General features: G+C 36.5%; 1 protein-coding gene across 6 annotated transcripts in view; it reads left to right on the forward strand.

Moving 5' to 3' along the window:
- Window positions 1–13,129, forward strand: part of ADGRL2 (adhesion G protein-coupled receptor L2) — a 623,949-nt gene that overhangs the window by 250,300 nt on the left and 360,520 nt on the right. For all 6 annotated transcript variants that reach the window (XM_079147428.1, XM_079147431.1, XM_079147427.1 and 3 more), the window contains one exon: window positions 2,194–2,300. The gene's annotated coding sequence lies outside the window, so the exon portion shown is untranslated. The remainder of the gene's footprint in view (window positions 1–2,193; window positions 2,301–13,129) is intronic.

Here is a 13,129-nt window from a genome sequence, read left to right on the forward strand (position 1 = left end):
AACAAACCCCACCTGCTTTTTATGATGAAAATCAAACAAAATTTGAGTCTATAAAGAAGCAGTGATTGCTTAACTAACCAAAGTGATACAGTTCATTATTTTTCTATTGCACATTTATGTAGTTTCCCCCCCTGAAGCACACACATAATTTGGGTTTTTAGTATGATTTACATATGGCACCTGAAAAAAGAGATGTTTTAGAAAATCATACAGTGTTGTTCTTGTAAAAGCAATGCCCTTTCTTGTTAATGCCAAGGATGCCTTTCCCCAAACACTCATTCCCTGCTCAAGACAGTGTAGCGGCTAATGAGGAAAACAGGCAAGAACCCTAAGTTGAATGTTTTCCTTTATTTATCTGTGGAGGGGTTTGTTCTGCAATGGGAAGAATCCCTAAGTATCAATGAGTTGAAAATGCTCACATTCTGCCAAGAGGAAAGTTATAAAGCTTTGTGTACCCACGGTTTAAATTAATCTAAAGCAGTGCAAAAGAACTCTATCATTTCAAAGAACATCAACCACACAGCTTCCATTGTCTCTGCTTATAAAATACATTTCACCTAATTTACATGCCTTCCATTTCCAGATTCAGGGTTACTGGTTAGCAATACTAGATGTGCATCTAAAGTGACAACTCTGATACTGGCACTTGCCATTTATTAAAGGTATATGATGTTTTTAAGTCTATTGGGGTTTCCAGAATAGTTTTAGTTATTGGCAATCAGTCCTTGAAAACTAATCCATGCCCAATAATAATGAGCACCTTCACACGGATTTTTAAAAAGAGAGCATTAATTCAGAATATAAATTAAAAGAATATGTTTGAGGGTGAAAAAGCACAAACCTGCCTACACATTTTGGTTTCATGTATAAAATATAAACAGTGTATGAATTTTCCCCTGTGTCCTCAGAGAGAGCTGTAGCTTTTCCTCCTTCTGAAGGGTGCTTAAAATATGTTATTTTAAACATTAACCCATAAATAAAATACAATGCTTGCCAAAATTATTTTTTTTCACCCGTACATAGCGCCTACAGACACTGTACTGAACTCTGATTTTCTCCTGAGATGCAATTTAAGGTCTTAAAAAAAAAAAAAAAAAGCCTTTAAAAGACTTTCTATGAAACATGCAGTTTTTAAAAGAATTTGTGTTTCTATATGGCCAAATTGCTCTGTTGTTATAAATACTGTATGTAAAATTACCAGATTGCCTGGCATTCCATTTTTACAGGGGATACTGCATCGTTAAGCACTGAAAGAATATAATATAACTATTCAAACGGCTTAAAATATTTTGTAACCATAAATTATTATCCAAAAATATTTTTCAAGTAGATAAAAAGAGTTGTCAATTCTGCATAGTGAATGCCTCATAAGGGGCTCGTTTGTGGTTGAAAACTGAATAAAAGCAGTAAATTAAGACCAGACTTAACCATAGAGAAGCTGTAATCCACTACAGATTTCCTTGGTGAATGAAGTATTGTTATGTGGATTTATCCTCCTTGCTTGTACAGTTAACCAGTCACATCTGTGGGCCAAAGCGCTGTCTGTGCTCACAGACAGGGTGGGGTCACTAACCCCAAGGAGGTAAGGCACGCTGATTCTACATTGTATTGATAAGTGCAAAATAAACACAACTGGTTCACAGGGGCTGCCTGTGAAAGCAGGGAGGGGGGACTAAAACTGAATTATTGTTAAGAGGGGGAGAGATACCTCCACAGCGAGTGGGCACTTGAAAAGCCACCAGTGACACTGGTATCAGTTTTCTAACGGGCATGATGCTAAAGGGAGAGGTCTTGATGGAACCACGTGAAATGAGGGTATGAGGGAAGGTCAGGAGCATCTGGGTTTCTGAGCGTCCTCAGTGCTGAGAGATGACTAAAATATGGTACGTGTTAAAGGGGCATCACTCACTATAAATATTCGATGTCAAGAATTTAAATAGTTCACAGACATGAAAGACCTTGATGATTATTTTATCCAGTATTGTTGTTGACTTTCCTCTGTTGTTTGTCAGCAGCCACCATAATTAATGAATAAGACCCTGCAAGTCTTAACAAAGGACCATTTTAGTCTAAGTCCATGTATTTTTCATTGTGATTACATGACAATAAAATAACTGATTTGTTCTTTTGTAAATTAAACTAAAGGGAGTCAGATAAGTTATATCTCTGCTATTACATTTTTTTTTTCTCTAGAGCCCAATTTTCCCAAAGGACATTAATTTTGCTTACTCTGATGAAGCTTCGTGGTTGCCCCTCATGCTTTACGAAACTATTACCAACTCAGAGCTGAAAAGAAAACCGTAAGTGAATATTATTTGAAATTACCTCATTTTCATTATTTAATAAAAAAATGTCTTAGATTTCTCTGTAATTCACTCCAGCATGTTCACTTTGTAAGAGATGTGGGAAAAGAAAGGAACAAGAAACAATAGTGAAAATCGCCTTTTTATTCTATAGAGGGTTGATATTTTGAGAACTTAAAAATCTAAAACAGTATTTTATAAATAAGGTCAGTTTTGCAAGAAAGAAGTTTAGTCTTTAGCAGGTATTTGTGTTTTAAGATTACAAAATGTCTAAAGTATGGACTACTAACTCGTTAAGAGTGTTCAAATCCTTCAGATGAAAAAAATATTTCTTGGAATTTTTCAAGATTGTGATATTGCTTTTCCTTAAGTGGAGAAATATTTAGGCTAATGAAATCTCTATCAGATTCTGAAGCTCTACAAAAGTGTAAACTAGGTTATCTGCTCATGAAAAGACCATTGGGACTTGAAGTAATGTGGATCTCTTTACTCTAGTAAAGAGATCCCAGAAAGCATTAGCTTTTCTAAATACATGCCAGATTTCCTGGAGAACCAAGTTTATAATTAGCATCTCTACTTAATTAAGAATAACCACGACTTGATTATGTTCATTACATCTTTTCAAAGGTGTCTGTTTCTGAGGAAAGTACAATCTTAATATCTCTAACCTTTAAAGATAGGAATTTCACCAATACTTCTGCAGTTTTAAAAACTTTCCTTCAAGTTAACAGAAAGGGGTACCAGGCTAGGTGCATAGAGGTTTAGGTCAAATTACCTGCAAATAATATATAAGCTTCTAAACCTAAAGACAATGATCTTTCAATCAAATACAGTATCTAAATCACACCCACACCCACAGAAACACACACACACACCTTCGAAGTTAAGGGGAGAAAGCTTCCATGGAAACTATCATTAGCAGTGAATTACTCCGGTACTTTGGGGTTACATTTTCTAAAATGGTTGCATATTGATCAAAATAGAGATTTACTTTTATACTTTTGCAGGCCTTTTGTGTATTGCAACAATTTAATAAAATAATAAGACTTCCCTTTAAAAGAGAAAGTGCTCATTAGCGTTTGTAATTCCATGTTGTGTATGCAGCAGGTTCTCTACATGTTGTGAAAAGGTTATGGATCCATTCACTGTAGCGCATCAAAAGTGTAAAGGTGATAGGTGAGATTCTCTTTGTTGCAAGTGCTGAGAAATAATCATTTAAAGGTCAGTTGCACTCAGAAAAAAGAACATTTGTTTAATAAGTAACTCATTTTGGGATATGCTGCATTTTTAAAGGTTACAGAATAGACCAATTTGCCAGTGATGTCAGCAAGAAATACTATTAAAGTCACTGGTCCTGTTAAAACAATTCTGCGTAAAATTCAGATTGCATGCTTTCTCACATAGCCTGCAACACATCAAGAAAGTACCTTGACTACTTACAGCCCCGTTGCAAAGACACATGGCCTTATGCTCTTTACCCTAAGTACTCAGCTTCTCTTAAAAGCAGCAAAGGAGAGGGAGGAGGGAGAACACATCAGCCAGTGTGAGCCCCACCCACAGGTGCACAGGAGCCCTACGCACACTCCCGTATCTAATGCATCCTATTTTGCTTCATTCTTCCAGCTTTATTAATTTATAAGAACATGCCCGCGTGTCACGGGTTATAGGATTTCTCACTGGATGTCCTGTTGTACAGTATAACAAGAATTGTCTTGCTAGAAACTCCTACATAAAAGAAAAGAACTATTGATTCAGCTATCTAAACAAAAAACTATTGATTTATCTTTTTGTATTCCAAAACCAACCTCTCTCTTCTCTGAAAAAGCCAAAGCGAATTTGGTTTGGCAAAAAAATGGAAAGCTAATCTGATATGTAGACAAGAGAGAAGTAACAATAATTGCAATATGGGCAAAATCTTATAGTACCAGAAGGGTTATTTTTTTAAGAACTGAACAAAAATATAATTTTTGTACTATTAAGATTTTTTTGCCTTTAGAGATCTGATGTGCAACAAACAAAAAGTTGCTTTGTTGCTTTTATATTTAGCCTTTTACTTTTTCTTCATGAAGCAGCGTTTTAAACTGGCAATAATTTTCTCTAGAAGGTTAGCTCTTTGCTTGAGATGAGTAGAGAAAACAACTCCAAGAAAGACCTCTGTGGAAAGCAATCTCTCTGAACACTTGATTGCTTAAGATTTACATTTACTTTTTTACACTACACACTGGTTGCTAAGCTCCCCAGTTATGATAATTTGTTGGTGGTAAATAATGAGTTCCCAGATTTTTATAATGAGTTGATTTTTAACATATACTGAGTTATAAATTTAGCCACAGTGTTAAAACAATGTATTTTCAAGCAAACTTCTAAGATTTGCTATTTAGGTGAAAGGAATTTGAAAGCTTACAACTCTTACTCTATCATAAAACAAGAATTATATTTACATCTAGAAGACATTTGCAATTGGAAGAGAATATGACACTATTATTTCAAGCAACTTAGCTAAGAATCAACTTATTCTCTTAATTTGACTTGCTTTTCATTTGAGAGAGGGCAAAATCTATTTCCTGGGCAATTTTGCAAAGCAAAGATATTAATACTTTGGGGTTTAATTGTATCCTGTGTTTAAATACACTGTGGGTGAAACCCCAGACCTCTGCTTAATTGCTGTGAGAAAATAGCCTGATTTCTCTGAGATTAGGCACACGCTTATGTATACTTTGACCTAAGAGTGCCTCCTTCAGAATTAATCTTCTAAGGTAGAGGGATTTGCTTTTATATGTGAGCAGGGCCATTCATGACAAACCGGGCCTAATAAACTAACTTCACCTTTCAGACCTTGCTTTTGCTGTCAATGTTTTTCTTCATCTATTCATTTCACACATCTCTTGTCCGGTGACTTATTAGCAAATAACAAATAACCCTAAACTGGGCAGGAAGAATAATTTGAATGACTTTTTTTTTTTTTAATTAGAAGATTTTGAAATTTAAATTGGCTACCTCAGAAGTAAAACTATCCCAAAAAACCCTGATTTTTACTAAGGAAATACAAAGTGTTCTAAAATATCTCCATTTAAGTAAATACCAGAGCCCACTGAAAAGACTAACAATTCATATTTACTTAAAATTTGGTTCTGCAGCTGTATTTTGTTGAATTCGTCTAATGTATGAAAGTGCTTTTTCTTTCCCATCAGCTACATCAGAATTGTTTTTGTAAGATGTAACAGAATGTTCTGGTTTTAAAATATTTATATTAATCAAAGTTGGGGCTGTTTATATTTTTTGGCAATCGGACTTTTCTTTAAAAGTGATGCACTTCCATTTAACTAAACAAAAGTGTTGAAATGGCCTGTCATATAAACTTCAACATAGCACAGTTGGTAATAGAGAATTTGAAGAGGGAAAGGAAAGGGAGTTAGTTTCTGGGCTTCAGGTTAAATGTGGATTAATAAAAAGCACGACATGGGTAATTTCCAAGATTTTCCTGAGGAAATGTCATTCATTGCCACTTACAGACTCTAGGGTTACCTGATTGAAAGATTTGTGTTCAAGTTTCTCATTCTATTTTCTTGGGGCATTGGGAAGTCAAGCTTAAGAGTTGGCTAAAAAATAATGACAAGCCACTACAGCTGGGGGCTTACTACATCATACAATTAATTTAAAAACTCCTTCATGTTTTGTAAACTTCCCAACTATTTTTGTAATGATGGAAATACCTGTATATAACTCACGATCTTCTATATTTGTGAGCAGAAATACCTCGAACTAAAGCAATTTTTGGAGGTCCAGGCTCTGGCTATTATTGTCGCTACAAAATTTGGTTGGTAAGCACTAAGCTCACCAAATGGACCATTTTTTCTCTCCTAAGGGAAATGGAGTCTTTACTACAGACATTTTAAATAGCAAGCCAAACTTTGGTAAATTCATGTGTAGTTATATATAATTCTTTTGAAGTATGGAACAATCTCAAATATTTTGGGAAAGTTTAATAAGACATGTTAGATAGATTGGCCTGTGTGGTATTTTAGTCGTTGTTATTTATTTGCATTCAGTAGTTCACTGTATTGATTCACTTCTGTGGAAAAGAATCCCCAACAGGAAGGGTGGTAACAGAGGACTTAGTCCCTAATATGGAAGTTATAAATGCTTTTTCTTCCAGGAAATGATAAGCACTTATCAAATAAACAGGAAGTATTCTTATGCATGGCAGATGGAGGGGCTAAAGGTCTCCTGTTCGAACTTTTGGCCCTTCTAGAATCCCTGATCCTTCATTATTTTGTTTAACTTGATGTAAGTCTTGACCAGTAGCTGACTCTGAGAAAACATTTCCTGACATCATTTCCAGAGGTGATGTAGGATTATTGTGCTTGCCTTTTCATTTCGGGTTGAGAATGAAAAGTCCAACAGTGGTTCCTGGTTAATACCTCATATATGCCCTTTCAATTACCAGGTCAGACTAATTCATTTATTTGGCCTTTACCATTACATTTCATTTTCAAACTTTGGTTAAGATAATCAATGTTTGTGCACACACACACACACGTTGACTAACACACAAACACATTTAAAGGGAAAAAATGTACTGTAGCAGAACAGGAAACAAGTATACTCTTTTTAATTACCCCATTCATAACATAAAGTGATGAGGGAAGAACAACAAGGTCAATATATAATAAATATAAAATTTAAGTCTCTAAACTAATTTACTTTTTTTTATTGTACCAGCTAAAGCCAATGAAAATAAGCATGTTTTCCATTATGTCACACCATTATGGATTATTATTAATATCTTGTTTCCAATTTTATGCAATTTTTGAATAATCCAAGTCTATGCATCAGCCTGGGGTGGGGGGTTACTTGAGGTAATTGAGATTATATAGTCCAATGCACAGAAAGAAGAAAACGTGTCTATAATCTCTACCCATTTCCAAACAGAGGGGTTAATCAGCCCAATTCTTTTGTGCCTTTGCTCTTCACGCAGTGATTCCTTTGAAGTCAGAGGGAGATGGAGGAACAGAGGCTGAGAATGTGACTGATGGAAAAAAAAATGAATATTATCAGGTCAGATTCTCATATCCAGGTTTTATGCCACATTAACCATCGGCTTTCCTTTAGTATAGAACCTTTTATGATCATTTTTACCTCCTGGTTTAATCCAGGATCACTAATGTAATTTCTAATAATATACTGGGGATTGTTCTTTAGTATGTTTATTTGAACTTTCTAAAGCCAGATCCACAATCCAGACCCTCAAAAATGTAAAAAATAAAATAAATAAAATAAAATTAGAAAGAGCTGATAAGAGTCTACTCATAGATGAATCAGAAACATTGACCATAAAGAACTGTTCTCTCTCTTACTTCCCCTTCCTTCCTCCTATCTTTGAGAGGAAATGAAGGGTGGCATTTATGTTACTGAGCTCAACGTCAGGCCTGTTTTTGTCACTTGAAAGTTTTTTTCTCAGCCTGTTTGTTGCAAATCATAGGGAGTGTGAAAGCATGTGAAGGTATAGGAGGTAAAGTACACAAACTTATGCCATGGTGGGCTGCAAGTGTGCTCAGTCATGAGGTGCAGATGAATAGAAGGCTGTCCAAAGACTCTTCGGTTTCAAAATCTCCAGTAAGCAGGAAATGACTGAAGTCAACAACAAGACAAAACCGACCAACTTGTCAGGTTATGAAGCCACCTAAGAACAAGTTCCTCATTCAATTAATATACTATGAATTCATATACTAATATATTATGAAAATACTATGTGAAGCAATGCAATAGGTATTGGAACTATGAAGATAAATCACACAGCTCTTGAAAATTTCAAACTCGTGGGAAAGACACGTTGATAAATAATACCAAAAATACGACAAGATCATAACACAGATATGTGCTTAGCACTGTAGGAACACAGAGAAAGGAGTTATTAATTTTTCCTGGAGTTTGGAAAGCAGTGCTGGGTCGGTAAATAACAGTGTCACAGAAAAATTGATAAATAAGCTGTGTCTTCTAGTATAAGGAGGTTGTGAAGAAGCAAAAATGGAAGGAAGAGCCATTCCAGGCAGAAGAAATAGCATGAATTCAAGCAAGAGTGTGTCTTATGCAGGGAATAAGCAATTGTCAAGTACAACTGTAGCACATGGTGCACAGGCTGTGTGGTAGGAGAGAGTCTACCATGATTCTGCTCCAAATCATAGCCCAATAAACAAAGCCTTGTATGTTATGCTAAAGAGCAGAGTCTTCATCCAGGAAGCAATGGAAAATCACCAAGATGTTGAAGCAGGGGAGATACATGATAAGAATCATGTTTAAAAAAAAAAAAAAAAAGGAAAAAAAGCTGCCATCAGTAAAGAAGATGGCTTGGAGGGTAACAGGAATAAAATAATTTTCATCAGTTATAGTGAGGTTGAGAACTGAAAATGAGTGAGTGCCTTTGCTGTGGTAATAAACTAAAGCAAGATTAAGGAGACAAAATGAAAAACAAAACTGGCCACCTCAATTTATACAATCTTTTGTATGTATACTATCAGTTTTGGATCAGAGTGACATGGTTAGAAAAACTACTTATTCAGTATAGTTAATAGCAAGAAGATGATGCTTTAGTCAGAATTGCTAGAAGCAGGCCCCAGAAAGTAAGATTCTCCTAAAAATAATTTATTAAGGGAATGCTTTGAGGAGAGAAGTAGCAAGAGGAACAGAAGAAGATAGCTTAAGGAGGATGTGGTTAATGCTGAAGACTGGGGTTAGCCTTGCTGGGTTCCCTATGGAGCTATGGAACATGATTATACCATAGGGTTAGCTCCTCTTATTCCCAGAGAGGATAATTCTCAGAGTGTATTGACTGTGTTCAGATGGGGCCAAATCTTTGGAAAGGGAGCAGTTTGTTCGTTTGACTGTTAGCAGTCAAACCCTGGCAACAACTGGAGAATGAGGGGCTGGTGATAGCAAATGCTGTTGTCCATCCTTTGCACCCCTCAGATGTAGTTGCTTCTTATGTTGATTTTACTCCATTTTGCCACAACTGCTTTGGAAATTTGATTAGTTGAGGGATGGATGTGTAATGCATAAGGTAAGGATGACTAGAACTAACTGCAGCTTCCCTGATACAGGTTTCTCCTATGACCACAGCATATTCATTATGTACCCATCCTCCCCTTCTAGATATTCCTCCTTAATGTCTAGTATTTCTTCAGGTCTTGGTGGATTGCCTAGAGTGTGTAAACCAAATTCTCATCTCTTAGGAGTCTGAGCACCTGCTTCCATGTCCCAATCAGGCTGTGTTATTACACAGACTCATTAGTTAAACAAGGCATGAGAATAGCAAGATATGACCCAACTAGTCACCTGAGTGCCCAACACATTACTCCCTGCCTTTACCGTGTAGCTGCATTTCTGCCTCCTCATGATAAGCTAGTCAGTTTCTCTGCCAACACAATAACTTTTTTGTGTTAGTGAATCTCCCGAGTCTCTGGGATTATAGGAATAGCCACTGCACCCAGCTTCAGCATATTTTTGGGAAAGAGGAGCCTCATGGGAGAGCAAAGGGGCTTATGAGGCACTTCTGTGAACCACAAGCATTCAGGGGAACATGCAGATTTAAGGTTCTTATCTACCCAAACAATATCTCTATTCCAGTCCTCAGTGTCCTGCTTTTTTTTTTTTTTTTTTTTTTTCCTTCTTCTTCTTGTTTTCCTCCTTACTCTTTTTCTTTCAGGGCCCTGAATTTGACATAGAAGATACAGGCTTAGAATTTCACATTCTTTAAAGTTTTCCCACTTCTACAAATAAGACCTTACCCTGATCTCCAAATCTGCCCTCTCAATAAATGAGTCTCTCTTTTAATTAAGTGATTAATTGTGGTACTGGGCATTAAACCCAATGAGCTACACCTCGCCCCACACACACTCTTTTTATTTTTCATTTTGTGATAGGGTCTCTAAGTTGACGGGTCTTGGCTTCACATTTGCCATCATCCTGCCTCAGCCCGCTGCCTGACTAGGAGTACAGGTGTGCATTCCTGGACCTCGCTAAAATGAGTCTCTTCAAATGCTGCTAATGAGTATTTCTGACTGTTACATTTTGCTTTACATTCTGAATAATGGATCTGAGTCTGTGTGGCAGGCAGACTGTGGGATGGTTCCTGATGAACTCTGTCTCCTAATGTTTTTAACATTGTGTGATCCACTCCCTTGAGATTGGGCATTGTCTTCTGACTTGTTTTTAGCCAACAGAATTTGGAAAAAAGGATGGGATGTCATTTTTAGATTAGTCTACTTTAAACTGTCACTTCCTTCTTACTAGCAGAATCCCTTTCTTGCTGGTTATGATTAATTAATCTTCCATGTGGCAAAAGACTAAGGATGGCCTTCAGCCAAGGACTCGGAAGGAACTGTATCCTGTCAATAATCGTATGAGCTTGAAAAGAGGATCCTTTCCCAGTTGAGTCTCAGGATGAGATTCTAGACTTGGATGACACCTTGATTTTAGTCCTATAAAAAACCTTAAAGCAGAGGACCCAGCTAAATTATTGCTGGAGTCCTAACCCTTAGAAATGGGGCAATGATAAGCATGTGCTGTTTAAAGCTGTTAAATATGTGGTAATCTGACATAGAGCAGTAGATAACTAATACATCCTATCACTGTATCTCTTCAATGTGTCAAGGATATCTGGTAAGACCCAATCAAACCTAAAGTTCTTTAAGTTCCAATTTCTCCATGACTCTCAAAGCCAGAGACATTGGATCAGCCACTGTATCCCCTTCTACCTGTATCTCAACCCACTTTACAACCATGGGTGAAAATTTTAGCCTGGAGTTAGCAAACTTTTTCTTTTTCTTTTTTGTTTTTAATTGTAGATAGACTCAATACCTTTATTTTATTTATTTATTTTTAGGTGGTGCTGAGGATCAAACCCAGTGCCTCACATGTGCTAGGCAAGCGCACTATCATGAGGTACAACCCCAAAACAGCAAACTTTTTCTGTAAAGGGCAGATGGTAAATATTTTAGGCTCTGCAGAATACCTGGTCTCTGCTCTAATATTCAATTCTGTCTGAAAAACACACAATTGACAGTATTCCAATAAAACTTTATTTACAAAAAATTAAGTCAAATTTGGCCCAAGGGCCATAGTTTGCTGACCCCTGATCTTGACAATCACACTGCTATAAAATGCCAGGAACTAACAATGCTGTACCTTCCAGTGATGGTGCCTTTTTGCCATTCAGCTCCAGAAGCCCATCTTGGTCTTTGCTTCCTAGGAACTGCTTTAGTACCATCCATCTTGGCTTGGGTTTCTTAAAAAGAAAACCTAAGGAAAAGATTCTTATAAAAGTGATTTATTGAGGGAGTATTCTTAGGAGAAGAGAAAGGTAAGGAGACAGGAGAAGGCAAGGAAAGAAAGCTAAGCAAGGATGTGTGTTTAACTGAAAATGGTGGGAACTTGGTCCCACAGGAAGTTCTGGATGTCAGACCTAAATTCACCTTTGCAGTGTATATATATTTGCCGGGAGGAAGGTGAGATGCAGGAAAGAAGAATGTTTTGTATTCCTTATGTCAGTATATCATTGACTGCTTTCTGCCTGGGTGGAGGAATGTCCCAAGCAAAGCAGCTTCTTTTCTCAAAAGAAGGGGACAGTAGTGAGTTGTTAGTAACCAACACCTTTGCAGTTGAGGTATGGGTACTTCTCTATTCCTCCAGTGGGGCAATGCATTTACTCCAACTAAACTTTTCTCAATAACCTGGAAGCATTTTTAAAAATTCATTTCTAAGGAATGGCAATGAAATGGTCAAACGCATGGACACAAAAATTAATGATGTAAAAAAAAATGCAAAACAATTTGCATTGGGTTATATATTTGTTAGGTGTTGTTAATTATCACTTGTCTTAATCCATTTGTCAAAACTGAAACCAACATAGTCAAATTGGATAGAACTGAATGATGCATTGGGGAACAATTTTGGGAAACAGGAGCAGTACCAAAATGAAAAACAAATAGCTCAGAGTTCTCACACATGGGGCTCACTACTAAATAAAATAAGAATAATTACCCCAGAGCCCAGTTGTTTCAGTATCTATCCCATTCTATCCCTTACTTGCTGCGTGACCTTCCACAAGTTACCAAAATTTCTATGCCTCCTTGGTTTCCCATCTGTAAAATTAGGTTAATAACAGTATCTACCTTAAAAATGGGTAAAAATGAGCTCTTACAAGAGTATTTATTCACAACTGTCTTTGGTGTGTAGTACACTTTTAGTAAATGTGTACTTAATTACTGTTGTTGGTGCTACTCTTATTGTGATCATTAACTTATCTACTGTTTAATTTGAAGGTAGTTTTTTCAGTGTACTCTTAATTGGTATTATGGGTTCTTAGTCCTGTGCTTTGGAATGTTAGAAAACATAATTAAATTTGTTGGCTCTCAAGCAAACATTCAAATCTCCTTCCTAGACCCCAAGGAAAATTCTGCAAAAAGCCTTTTTCTTAAGTCCTTTCTGTAGATAAAGAGTAGAAGTGTACCTATGCTTCAAAGCAAAAATCACTTAAAAAGAGTATCTCCATTCACATCTGAGATATTATGCTTTAGTAATAAATTTTAAAATATTCCCACCTTTTTCTTTCTTTCTTTTTGAGGGGCAGTACTGGGATTGAATCCAAGAACATTCTTCTTTAAATTTTTATATTTTGAGACAGAGTCTCACTAAGTCGTCCAGGCTGAGCCTCAAACTTGCAATCCTCCTGCCTCAGTCTTCCAAGTAGCAGGGACTACAGGCATGTGCCATGGTGCCTGGCAAAATTCTTCAATTTTTGGTAAGGCAAAATTATCCCTCAATTTTGT

The sequence above is a fragment of the Sciurus vulgaris genome, assembly GCF_902686455.1.
Source record: "Sciurus vulgaris genome assembly, chromosome: 1".
Taxonomy (NCBI): Eukaryota; Metazoa; Chordata; class Mammalia; order Rodentia; family Sciuridae; genus Sciurus; species Sciurus vulgaris.